The 13,938-nt window shown below is 46.1% G+C and overlaps 1 protein-coding gene and 1 long non-coding RNA gene across 6 annotated transcripts in view; both read right to left on the bottom strand.

Annotated features, from left to right (window-relative positions):
* Positions 1–8,146, bottom strand: part of LOC138472418 (uncharacterized) — a 1,989,442-nt gene extending 1,981,296 nt beyond the window's left edge. For 2 of the 5 annotated variants that reach the window (XM_069610563.1, XM_069610565.1), the window contains exon 1: positions 7,928–8,146. The gene's annotated coding sequence lies outside the window, so the exon portion shown is untranslated. The remainder of the gene's footprint in view (positions 1–7,927) is intronic. The other 3 variants (XM_069610562.1, XM_069610564.1, XM_069610568.1) reach the window with 2 other exon arrangements.
* Positions 8,147–8,648: 502 nt separating this feature from the next.
* Positions 8,649–13,938, bottom strand: part of LOC138472416 (uncharacterized) — a 54,040-nt gene continuing 48,750 nt past the window's right edge. The window contains exon 2 of the long non-coding RNA XR_011268599.1: positions 8,649–13,835. This is a non-coding gene — a long non-coding RNA (uncharacterized lncRNA). The remainder of the gene's footprint in view (positions 13,836–13,938) is intronic.

Raw genomic sequence — 13,938 nt, 5'->3', positions numbered from 1 at the left:
AAATCCCAGCCACGAGCCCCCAATTTGTAACAGTTTATTGAGAAGTCACCTTCAACACAGGGAGTTCCTTCCCTCCCCACTCAAGGTGTCACGCAACAAACTGTTTAATGGATTATTTTATTCAGCCCTGTCTCCAATTCGTCTAATTCCCATTGGAACCCTCCCCTGAGTGACCAATGAGCCAAGAACCTGGCTGTTGTACAGGAAATATATTTAGGTTTATTTTGATGAAATGTTATGAAATTCACACTAAAATGTCAAACACCACTTTATCCAGTGGCACAACACAAACTTTTCTCAACATAAATAAATCACAAACGTGAGTGGAGAAGAACACAAATCACATTCTTTCTACTAATTATGCTTCAAGAAATGATTAGCGCTGGTCAGTGAACACGTTGATAGATATAATGCTGTGCAATTTTGATTTCCCTGCGCACTAAAAAGCTAGCAGTTTATTTTTACAAATGTGTGCAAATGCATATGGCAATTATTATTTAACCCACACGTTCGTTTTAAAATAAACACATGGTGATTTAGCAGTGTATTTTTCAGAACCCCCCCAACTATGGTCTAAGTTGGGGAAGTCTGACAGAAAGATTTGAATGATCTGATCATTTTGGATTTTTGACACCCACTCGCCTGAAAGGCCTGTGATGGGAAATCTGGATGGTAAAATTGGGATGATTTGAGAATTTAGAATGTTCTGCCCCCTCCCCACACTTGAATGCCTGTGATCGGGGAAAGTTGGACAAAAAGATTGGACTGATGTAAGACCAAAGACACCTCTCTTCCATAACAAAGTCATGGTCCACAGTACAAAAAGGATTACCCAATTAATGTATAGGCTATAGTTTTTCAGCACACGCTGGGAAGAGAGCTTTGTTAATTTAAAATGTTAACAAAAATCTGCCCTTAGTGTTCCACAAAATAGGGAATTCATTAAAGTCATCTTTAAAGTTAAGTAGGCTAAGGATCTACACACACCCCCCTGCCCACTATAAGGGGAAAGGGTTTAAGGCAAGCAGATTCCGCCACCTTTTGGTTTCCCAGGGCTCAGTTCTACTTACATAGAAAGTCTCTGTTTAAAGTTCAGGAAAGCCAGCAGCATTTCAGGACCCTCTGGAAAGATAGGCAGGGGCCTGGTCACTCCACTCTCAAGGATGGCCTCCCGCTCTCCACCATAGGATTCAGTCAGCATATTTAGGCCGCCCCATAAATAGACAGTTCCACCCAGATGCAATATCCTCTGGTGTTTCCTTGCAGATGTCAGATGGTATGTTTCAGCAGCCTGATGGTAAATGTCCACAGCTCTGTGTTGCTCCTAATGCAGTCCCCCTTTATATAGTAGCGAAGACAGCACCAATTTTACAATCTTGGGGAAGTACCCTGCAATAGTTCTCACAACTAGGTGTGGACATTTACCCTGGACTCCTGTCCCAAATCCAGCCTCCCACTCAGGATTGGGTTAGGGTTCCCAGTTGCAATCCCCATTTGCTCTTATGTCAACTTTTGGCACAAATCCAGTTATGTGGCAAAACATAATTTTACTTGCAACTGCCATGGTGTGTATATATATATATATATATATATATATATTCTGATTCAGCTAATCATGGGGATTTAAATACGCCAACGGTCAAGTCTGCACCATTTTGCACGTCCGTTTGGTAATTTTCTGCCATTTTCACCCAACGCATAATTGTTATAGAAATGCAATTTATTCCCACATTCTTAATTTTACTCTTCATCTGTTCACAAACTCCCAAATTTGGAAAATTTTCGGATCATCCAATAAGCCATTTTAGATGGCCATTATGAGTCGCAGGTGGAGGAATATTATATCACTACAATCGCCTGGAAATTACCTAATAAATGATACATAAATCAAAAAGTCCAATTTATGGTTTCTGGGAACGAGGCCCAAGTTATAATAGTCTTAATTGTAAATCTGTAGGTTCAGCAAATAGAACATCCAGCCATTTCTTTCCCTGGGTCAGCCTGTGAGTTTTTTTATGAGTCTCTTTGAAGGTGGTTGCTTGTTCTTTGAAGTTGGAGATTCAGCCTCTCTTAATGGTAGTGCCCGTCTATATTCTGGCATGCATCCGTCAAGGGAAATGGTCATGCAGAGACATCTAGTCTAAAGGACACTTGGTTTTCTACACCTTCCAGAGCAAGCCACATTGTCTTGCAGTTGTAAATGCTAGCATGCCAGCCTTCCAGTGTTGAAGTTCCTTGTGACATGTGTCCCACAGCCAGCAAAAGGGGTTAACTCTGGCCTACAGAAGTGTGTCCATGGAAAACAAGGTGGCTTTTCTAATCTGACTGGTATTTTGTATGCAAAACATAATATACATTACTCTTTGTCAACAAGCACCATGTCTTTTTCCCTGACATTTTGCTGTTAGCAGTGGTACATTTTTCATATTTAAACTGCAAACACACATGCAAAGCTGTTTTTCTGTCAATGTATAAAAATATGGCTTTTCATGTGAAAGGGACCTTCATTTGTCACTTGCAGCAACAGACAAAGCCGTTTTTGTGTCAGTGTTTAAAAATCCTGCTTTTCATGTGAAAGGGACTTCAGTTTGGGGCCTTTGATTGGACCCCACAATTTCAACTATGTTCTGTGGAAAGCGCTATGTAAATAACAAAATGTGGTGGAAGGTATGACCTTAAGTCGTGTTATGGATGAGCGATGGCCTTGAGATGTGCCCGGGGGTTGTGCGGTTTCTAAAACCAAGGAGCCATATTGGATTTCATCCTGCTGACGGCCAGCGTGGGTTCTGATTAAGCTGTGTCTGCTGACAGAGATGTCCGAGCCAAGTAGGTTGAGTGCAGAATGAGTGCTGCGTGACACAATAAGGTGAGTTAACATTGAATACCCTTATTCATGAGTCATAAACAAGACGGCCTTGGGTGGTCGGTAGAAGTTTTGTATGAGAATGACACAGCATCATAGGAAGAAGTAGTGGTTAGCCCAAGGCTACTGGCGTTTCAGACATACAGGGTGCAATTTGGCCACCTGACAGGTTATGTGAGAGGCTAGGGAAATAGAAAAGTAGGTAAACTCGCACAGGAAACATATTTTTTTAGTGCGCCTAAAGGCGAATTTCCCATATAGTGAAAACAGAGGTGTTGAAAAATGTTAACGGTATGCCAGATGCGGGAAGCATGAATAAGTCGGGCGGACAGTAACCAGGTTCACAGGGAAGGGCATTGAAGGCAGACGCAAATAGATTAGCCCAGTGGTGGTTACAGGGGGTACAATCTCCCGCTAGTAATTATGGAGAGAACTGTACGTGCTTATCCTGTCTGGGTTTTTTCTTTGCATTCTCTGACTTTTAGTTCTGATTTTACCATTATAAAACCCAAGTCCCTGAATGCAACAAAAAAATCCTGTACTGGATAAGCACCTACAGATTGGAATGGATCACGTTGGTAACTATGGTGTATGTTATCACGAAGGTAAAGGGTCGTGTGATGTCACTTCTGATACCCCTGGCATTTTGGCGAATTGCTGCTCATGGCATTAGAAGGGAGTACATGTAAAGTTGTCTTTCCTGTGCAACATTATGCAAGCAAGACGGCCAGCTTGTTATCTCAGTCTTTCTTCAAATTTACAAACAATGTTGAAAGGATGGATACACTTTATAAATTACCTGCAACCCCTTGGAAAGTCAAAAGGCGCTAAAGCTTATAATAAATTGACTATCGGTTTAATAATCTTCCTTGTGCGTTGCAATAATTGCTGTTTAGTGGTACAGATAGTAGTTTACAGGCCTGGTTGGGTTTTTAGTTTTCTAATTTCTGTGATCTTATTTTTGATATGTCTTTTGCAGTTATTCTATAAATTTGCAGTGTTTTAGTTAAAGTTGCATGGTGCTCCGTTACCCATCTTTTCTTAACTTTCTCTTATAAAAATGAGCAACCACATAAATAAATTGCTGCTTTGGAATAGGCATTGTTGTGTGTCACCCCTCCTGGGAGCATGGTAGCTCCCAGGATGGGTTTAATGGTCACATGGTGCTAACCATGTGACCAACATAATAAATGTGACGAGCCGTTTCCGGCTCGTCAGTCCAAGGAAGATCTGCTCCAGTGTCGTCTTTTACAGCACCATGCTGGTGCTGCACTGAGTGCATCACGCCCAATGGCGGGGCCCTGCACTGGGATGGCGCTGTCCCACATCATGGTGCTGGCTGTGTGACCATGACTGCATGGGCAACCCGGGCCTGGGTGCCCCCAGAGCCGGGGCTGCTGTGAGCTGGGTGCCCCCCCCCAGCCCACGTGGGTATCTCAGGATGATCCCTGCTCAACATCCTCTGCTTGAGCGCAGCACTGACATCCCTGTCGGGTGATCCCGACATCAGAAGTGGCCCGCTCCGGTGGTCCGGGAGCGGGCCACAACAATGGCAACAAGGCTGTCTCGACCCTGTGTGTGTGTGGGCCGCTGGAGGCCCGTCTTGCGGGCATGGTGCGGCGTTGGCCGCTCTGCGGGTGGCCCAGGGCCCCGTGTCCACTGGTGGCACGGGCCGCCTGGTGCCTGTGGAAAGGTGCGCAGCAGTGGCCGCAAGAAGAAAGGAAAGAGGTGGTGGAGTCGGCCGCTGCCAGTCGATGGAGACCTGCTGCTGCTGATGATCAAAAAGGTGCCGCTGAACAGCTGTGGCGGCCCGATCACTCTCGCCGTCGGACGCAGTAAGGAGGAGGTGGCCGCGGGGAGCAGAGCGGCTCAGTCCCTAAAGCGGCCCCAAAGAGGGGTTGAGGAGGAGGGGCTTGGCCTGCTGGGCTTCATGGTGGCCATGAAGGCATGGCAGGGTCTTCTGCACCCGCTCTGGGGACAAAGGTGGTGTCCGGAGCAGGGCAGGGGATGCAGTATGTGCGGGCATGGCGGCCCTTTAAGAAAAATCGGAGATAATGTAATGTGGCCTGCAGCGGCCCGAAAATGGATCAGTCAGGCGGGCCCATTACCACCTGGGCCAGTAGGAAAAAAGAAAAGAGGAAAATGGCTCTGCACCGGAGCGTGCGAAAAAGAAAAAAAGTGAATTGTAATCGAGGCCTGCAGCGGGCTCAACAGGAACAATGAAGGTGGGCGTGGGCCACGCCATCTGTGCCCGCGGCGGTGATGAAAAAAAAAGGGAAGGGACAGTGAGGCATGCGGTGGCCCAGGAAAAGGGAGGCAGCCACACTGCCCGTTCTGCCCAGCCCACCAGCATCCTTCAGATGAGGTTGGAGGTGTTCCAGGCAGCCACATTGGCCTTTCTCGTCAGCTCACCAGCATCCATCAGGTGAGGCTGGGGTGGGGGGGTTCTAGCCCCAGGTCAATGAAAGTCTTGCTTGAAGGTGCCTGGAAGCCGGAATATCCTGTCTTCCCCATAACAGCAATGGGGAGGAGCGGTGGCTCACAGGATGGAAAGAGTAAAGGTGGAAATCTGCACCCACGGCATGGGTTAAAGGAGAACTGTCCTGTGTGCCCATCGGCCCTGAAGCTCCAGATATAAAAGAGGTGGTGCACGATCGAAAAGGGTGGCCCTGGCAAGCCCATCAGGACGGAACCAGCATGAAGTAGGCCTCAACGTTCACCAAGCGGAGAGGACTGCATTTCTCACCCAACAACGGGGTAGCAGCTCCCTAACAGAGCGCTCGTGCACCCTCAGTGAAAGACCAGCGAGCTGGGCAACATCGAGTCCCATGCAGTGGTGAACACAGACTCCAGCCAGGAGCACAGGCTGCCCATGCCCGGCCCACACCAGTGCACCAAACATGCGGTCACCACCCCAGGGCCAGGCGACAGTGATTCGTAAGGGTACCGGAGGAGTAGTGGAGGGTGCAGCTCTCGCAAGTGTTTGGGCACCCTCTGCCGCCAACAGTGTTCAGCAATCCACCGCGCAGAGGGGGGAAGTGAAGGGAGTGGCCAATCATCTTGCCATCATTCCAGCACCTTGCCACAGTCAATCCCCCCAGCATCTATAGACTAGGCCGAGGTGGCCCCTTATACCCCCAGGTGCGGCTTTGCCGGCCCTGAACATTCATCTGGCCGCCAGAATCCAGCCATGTGTGATCCGTTGTCTAGAGACTGAGCCGAGGTGGCCCCTGGTATCCCCAGGTGCGGCTTTACCGGTCCGTGAACCCCGAACTGTCCGGGGGAGTCCTCGATGAAAATCTAACTGGTGGCCCGCGCACCTGAACTGGCCCAGCCGAAGTAGTGTATGTAACTGTTTATTATGGTGTGGTTTTGGGGGTGCAGGGTGGCAGCTATGAGCGATGGTGTTGCGTCAGTGGAGCAACATCCACTCACCCAGGTTGATAAAGGTTGTGCGTGTGAGTGGAAGTTCCGTTTCACCAGCTGCTCACCATCCCTGACTCTTACCCCGGGGTGACCTGGGTCCATAGGTGTGTGTAGATTAGTGGTTGGTATAAACATTATTTGGGGGTGTTGTTATTTTGTTTGGTTATGAAAAAGGAGGAGTGTTGTGTGTCACCCCTCCTGGGAGCATGGTAGCTCCGGCTCGTCAGTCCATGGAAGATCTGGCTCCGGTGTTGTCTTTTACAGCACCATGCTGGTGCTGCACCGAGTGCATCAGGTCCAATGGCGGGGCCCTGCACTGGGATGGCACCCCTGCTGGGCAACGCCGTCCCACATCATGGTGCTGGCTGTGTGACCACGACTGCATGGGCAACCCCGGCCTGGGTGCCCCCAGAGCTGGGGCTGCTGTGAGCTGGGTGCCCCCAGCCCACGTGGGTATCTCTGTTGATCTGGAGAGAGCAGGATGATCCCTGCTAAACATCCGCTGCTTGAGCGCAGCACTGACATCCCTGTCAGGTGATCCCGACATGAGAAGTGGCCCGCTGCGGTGGTCCGGGAGAGGCCACAACAGGCATTACCTGCCATCTTAATCCAGGATTACTTTATCTGTATGTGTAACACATTGTCCCACTTCCTGGTTCCTATCCTATCACAGTCCTCAGGTGCCCTGCTATGGTTTGCAACTTGTGAGCACATATCTCCATGTTGATTTATAAAGGATGACCCATTCCGGTTAAAAGCTCACAAACGATAGCGTAGTTCTTGGGTTTATTGCAACACACCTTTGCCAAACAAACCATAAATGTGCCCGATTCTCGGAATACATTCGCAAAGGGCACTATGAGGAAGTGCCAGAGGGAGTGAAAAAAGAGCGTAATTTTACAGAGAACGATTGCCAGAGGAACCTGTTGACTCAAGCAACCGAACCTTTTGTATTTCAAAACAGAAACACGGGTCGTTTAAGTATATCAGTGTACCAAGTTAAAATTGCAAAATTGGACACATTTGAATCAACCCCATTGTAACTAAGGATCTACTGTAACCTGCCTATTGCTGTACCTGTGCAACTGGAACCGCTTGCCCTTCCGCACCCGCCGCCTCTCCCCTTCCTCTCCCCCAGACTTTCCTCTTTCGCTAATCGCTACCCCAATCCCACACCTTGAGCACTTTAGGACATTTTCGAAAGCCTGGCCCATTTGCCAAGTAACGAAGCGCTTTAAGAAACATGTTCCTGCAGGCTACTATGTGCTGCAGCACCAACAGTGCACGTGTAGCAGAGGGAAACTAAGCCCGCGTTTAAGATCGGCTCTTTGGACACAGAAACGAAGTGACAGCATGTAATGCACACATTTGTTCTAAGTGTACACGAGGAAACTACGTACCAGGGTGAAGACTCTGCAATCTGGGCAGTTATCGCAGTCTTATTTTAGATGCCATGCCACTGAATCGGAATTCAGTATGTATTAATGGAAATGTTTTCAGAAAAGAAACAACTTTCATATTAGCGCTATTAACAACAAATTAAGTTTTGAATATAAAAAGCAAACATTAATCATGAACACAAAATTAAAATATCTTACAGTTAGTTGAGTGTGACAGAAAACGTAAACACGTGCTTACCAATATTCAAATTTCAAACGGAATCGCTTGTGAGAGGTCGCGCTCACTCAGACCCGCGCAACAGTTGTCGGCCGGGGGCACGGACCATGATCAAACCTTCGCGCAGACGCGAGAGGTCACGAGCGACGTCCAACGCTTTCACTTAATTCACACCCTTCTGATTCAGAAAGCTCTTCTATTATTTCTATGTCTGTATTTCCTGGTGGTGCACTAACGTGTCTTGAACGGAGACATTTACTGAAAAGGGTGAGGTCAAGAACAGGTCTTGCTAGTTGATTTTTTTCAATGCGCGCTTCCTTGTTCTTGAAGATTTGACAAACATTTTACCTCTCTGCTATCACATGACCTTTTCCGAAAGATCATTACGGTTAATCATTTGTTTTACCACAGATTACATAATTACATACATAATCTTTTCTTACTTGAAAATGCAATTTAACAATCATAGAAACATTGAAGTTAGCCTTCCGAAACATTATTTTACATTCTGCTGAAAATGGTGCAGAGTGTACCGCCTGTCCATATTGTGTGTAACGGATTTTATGGCATGGCAGACACCAGCCAGAGACTTCTACTGACGCTGAAGGTGGCACACAATAAAACACACCTTTTTATTTTTATTTGAACCATTTGATTCTTTCTTGAAGAGGCACCCAACCCGTCTCACATCCACCTTAACAAATACCCTGTGTCGTAGTGGACCATGAACCAGGCCGGTGTGTAACAAAGAAATATTTATTTTTAAAATTCAAATGAAAAATCAAAGCGAAGGAAATTTTAGGGCAGCAATCACCAGTGTGGTGACAATGTAATGCAAAATGTTATAATACAATTAACTTTCTGACACCTCTACATGAACCTTAAATAGAAATGGAAGCAAAATAACTTTTTTTTCACACTCATCGATGGCACATATGTTATGCACTCCCCCTGCAACACTCCCCCACACACCTGCTAACTAAATTCTGTGTGGATGGAAAGCAGTGGCAAGGAGTCAGCAAGAAGAGGGAAACATCGTTTTTTAAATTCAACCCACCACCCCAGAACGGGATGCCAAAACAAAAAATGAAAACCTTCAAATTGAGCAAAATAGCATCCTCGGATTACACTTGTAACTTAGAGATCAGTTTACATTTGCGGTAGGATAGATAAGACTGAATTTCATGTGGCTGCGCTAAAGATACAAGGAAGCTTGCAGGCTACTGATCAGAGCACTAAAGCAACGTGGACACTGGTGAGAAGATCGATTTTGGGAGGAAAACAATGCAACAAAAATCACACGTGGCAAAATTGCAATTTCCTATTTCACACAGGCTTTAAACTGGCAAGCAGCTAAGAGAATGGGCTTAGCAGGCAAAATCGGAAATCGGTTTTTGGGATGGGAACAAAGACACCGAACAGATAGGATGCTGAGTTAAAGGGATGACTCTTATGGGATGATGATATGAGTTCTATTATGGGAAGTGCAAATCGGATTTTTAAAGGAAGCAAACTACACGGGCAAAATCGGTTTTGTTAGCACAATAATTAGTTCTACTGAAACTATATTTTAAGGCTATAATTAGTAAAAACACTCGACAGAATTGTTACTTTCGAAGTGCAACAATAATGAACTTGGGTTTTCTATGGGGAATTAATTAATGTATTATCAATGATACTACGGATTTACAGAGGTAACTGAAGGGAATAAAGAACAACTATGCTAACAGATATAGACTAAAAAGATTCTTCTAGGGAAGGGGTGAACCAAGGATACTGGCAATTGGGAAATGATTAGGGTTTTTATGGGATTTGGATAGGGTTGGGACAGAATGCAAAGTAAGATAGCGGGATATGCAGTTTTTGGGTACTGGGTGATGGGATACTTACAAGGCAAGCTTGAGTCTGGTAATTTGGACAGCCATCAGGGTCTCTAGATGGCGGGGCCACGGATCTAGTTATGGGTAGCGGGGTCAAGAGCTCTGGTTACTGGGTCAGCTTGGCTCTCCTGGCGGGGAACAACTGGGCAAAGTCTGGACACTGTGGACAGTGGAATGGTACAGCAAGGCAAAAGGCCTGGTCACTGGATTCTCCCAAAGGGGATCAGTTGCCTTTCCTTCTTTCTCCCGGGATTATTGGGTATGCATGGGTCTGGATAGGTGGTTCTGCCTGGATTTGGAGTCTTGCAATCTTGAAAGATGAATTTTGAATCTTGAATATCTGTGTCTCCCTGTCTACCCCTTATGTAGCACGAATGACATCAGAAAATTATACAATATGGGCGGAAGTATCCTGGACTTACCCCCTGAATGGGATAGGCCAGGCTATTGGGGTTGCCACGTCACTCCGGGCTGAAAGTGACCTCACCTTAGGTGTGTACATTTTTATGACTCCCTTTGTCTCACAAGTCTATGTTTCGCAAAAGTGGGTTGTGGAACAAAACTTCATATTTACAATAGTCACCATCATAAAAATCAGATCCCAAATTTCACAAGGAATATGCCGGTTCGAACACCAAATCTGTGCAAAGTTGCCTCGTCCCTGTGCACAATTCTTCCGTTTTCAGGAGCAGCGTTTTATCTAAAATTCAGCAAATGGCTACACATATGCATAATAGTATTTGGCATATTGTTCCCAAGTTTAATATCTGTGCCATTTACGCTTCCCTCAGAATTGCATTTTATTTTGCCATTCCAGTTCCCCAGGCGATAGGAACAAGTGCTTAGTGCTTTGGGTTTGTCCATAACTCACATAAATTACTAGCATAACATAACATTACTGCTTATTCAGGGCATTGAGAGAAATGTCTTAATATGAAAAGGTCTTTAAATCAAATTGGCTTGATCCCAAATGTGGCTGGTCTTTCCAACCCCCCACAGCAACTGTCTCTGCCAAGCTTGGCTGGCAACAAAGAGTTTTTTTATGATGTGCTTTGAAGTTTTTGACAGTTCCCCCTTCAGAGGGGTGCTTGAGGAAATCACACCTTACTGTTGTGCCCAGCCCAACTTGGCCTCCTTTGTTCATTCTGGCAGAGCAGCCAGTCAGTCTGAGTAGGGCACAAACTTCCACACTTTGGCCCTTTTATATGCTCATGGGGGCTGGTCCATTTGTCGTGGGAATTCTGTTCCCAGGGGGGCACAGCACCTTTGAAGTGCCTGCTTAGGCCAAACCTGTTCTGCTGGTTTCAAAAAAGTTTTTTTTTCTTTCTTTCTTTCAACAGAAACTAAGTCTTTTTGGGAATAGATATAATATACATTTCAGAGCCAAACCTATCCCCACATATATAATACTGTTTCTGTCCGAGTAATGGTATTATTTCACATTTAGTTTTCAAAATATCATTTTACGGCAAAAGCCGATTTACACGTGTTCTTTTTCTCTCCTTTTCCTTTCACAAAATGCATTTTTCCCCCGCACATAGCTTCCTTGGCATTTACTTTCTGAAATGCTTTTTATAGATCTGGTTAGTTTCTGGACACAGAGATATGCTTGAAAATGGTTTCTTGGTAGTTGACACAGGCAAGAGAGAGCATCTTTTCTTTGAAGTACTTTGTGTGTGTTGATTTATTTAAAAAAGTGAATACAAGCCATGCGGACTGGAAGCAGCAATCATTAGCTTTTCATGGACTTTATTGAAGAAGCAATGGCATTCTGGGAGGGATGGTCTTATTTGATGGTGTTCAAAATGAAATACACGGACAGGACTGTGCTTTTAATAGAACCAAACTGTGTGATGTTAAAAATGAAAGTAGCACCAATGCGATACCGTTTTAAATGTGGTCATTTTCTTGTGCAGCCTTGAATATTTAAATGACAGAACAGCAATGCACAGCCATTCTGATTTTGAGTTGATTTCTCTGGATTCACGTGAATGACAAGCAAATGCAGTTTTTCTTGGGCTGTCTGTGTCCAACTCTCGCCCCATATGTGCTCAGCAGACCAAAGCACAGCCATTTTTGGGTAACTGCTGAAATGCAGTTTTTGTTGTAGAGGGGTTCTGCCTTAGGACTTAAATGTATCCCACCCATCTCTCCCCTACTCTGCCACAACTTCTTGTTAAGGGAGAGCAGGGCAAAGTGGGGTTCATTTGACAGAGTTCTCTTCCATCAGGGAGTGGCACACCAGGATTTCCTTCCATCTTTTGGTCGGAGGATATGGAGCGGCACCCCCTTTCCGTCCTTCCCTTTGCAGGTCCCCTGGGAAGTCCTCACCAGGCTAGGAGGTAATTAAGTTAATCAGCTAATAGGAGATAGAGAAAAACAGTTATTAGGCTATTTAAATGACAGTCTTCCCGGAAGAGTTACACAGTGGGACAATAATTACAACTCACGCTGTTAGGGTAATTTCTCCGGCCGGCAGAGCTGTGCCAAGGGTCTGCAGACTCCCAGCTCATGGAGGGCCCTAACTCACTCCCTGGTCCCAAAAAGTCGAGGTCCACACAAGGAGCAAAGGGTTACTGTGGTTTATTGTACAAATGCACAGGGATCATATGCTGAACAAAATCCAGGCACATCTCACAACAGTCTGGCTCCCAGGCTAGTTTTGTATTCTTGTGACGTAACAACCTTTGTCACTTGGCAAACTCCCTCCCAAACCTACCGAAGCCCAGGAATGGCCCCTGACTGGTAGGTCCAGGATAGGACCCTATACAAAAGATTATAAGTGGACAGTCCTGTGTCAGGTGGTATACTTGGATCATCCCGGAAAGTTGTTACTCTGAAAAGGTTACAGAGAGGAAGCCTGGTAATTGGTTGGTAACCCTCACCATCTGCCCCCAAAACCCAGGGTCCTGATTGGTCAGGCTGCGGGACCCCAAGTCTGAGACAAATGTTGTTCCCAGCCCGCGAAACACATGTTCTCAGTGCATGTCTACTTACTATGTCTCAGCGATTGCAACTATGTGTCTGCGTATAACAATACTGTGAGGACGACTAATGCCATGAGAGCGCTCCATTCTCATCGTAGAAGGTGTCTGGGAGGTAAGAATTATATTGCAAGTTGCTATCCACCCGTTGGGCCGATGCTCGTTCTCAGCCTCTCTGTCTTGGCTTGTTCACAACTTGGCCGGGTCACGTGGCCGGAGACCACTCTTACAGGCTCAATTGCCTCGAATTATTGAACATTTTACAGGGAACCCTTGCTGCTGCCGCCGATGTCACCTTGCCTCAGGATATGGAATGTAGCTTTGTAATATGATGCCCTTGGCAGTCTGCTGCTTACGCCGTAGGCTATTCTGCTAGCCCAGCACTTTAAGGTTTGGGATTTCTCTGCGATCACTGCTTCCCACTGTTTCCTACTGGAGCCTGCTCTGGCTTCCAGTATGGAGTCGTCATAATGTCCATATGTTAGTGAGAGCTTTATGGTTGGTCAGGTCCCTTGGGTGCTCCTGTCCTTCCATAGGGTTAGCTGCATAGAAGCATCAGAAAGCGTATACAAGCTCTACTCGCATCTTGCGTTTCTGCGGTGCTATAGTGAGCCTAATGGCAAAATAATAAACGTGCTGATAGTGTAGGTGTCACAGTCCTCTATCTCATGAACTGTTCATGTTATTCATGTAGATTGGTGTGTTGGTGAATGTGAGTTGTGCGGATTGCGCTTGTGCTTCGGGTCTAAGGGAGTTATGTCGTCGAGATGTCTCCAACGACCTGCATCATGCCAGCTTTAGTATAGTGCCTTTAGTCAAGACGGTCCATGCAGTTCTCCCCAACTCCGTCTTATGTCTCTTCATCCATTCTTGGTAGAGTTCATAGTGCAGCAGGAATGTATGGCTGGCCGGCAGGGTACTACTTGCGGTAGTTGTCCACCGCTGGAGCAGTGTGAATTGGCATACATTTGTTGGATTGGTGGCCATGTTGCTGCTGGTGCTTCTTCCGGTTAGGGGGTTGTCCAGGACTGAGAGTCTGCTTGGATCTTTCCTCTTCAACGCTTTCTACGACATAAACATTTCTCAGCATTACCATCAAACCAATTAGTTTATTCAACCAGACAAAACAACCATTTGATTTTTAAAACCCATTTCTTTTCATTATTAC

Source organism: Ambystoma mexicanum, chromosome 8, assembly GCF_040938575.1.
Source record: "Ambystoma mexicanum isolate Mex_15411 chromosome 8, UKY_AmexF1_1, whole genome shotgun sequence".
NCBI lineage: Eukaryota > Metazoa > Chordata > Amphibia > Caudata > Ambystomatidae > Ambystoma > Ambystoma mexicanum.
This window is presented reverse-complemented; position numbering and strand designations above follow the sequence as displayed.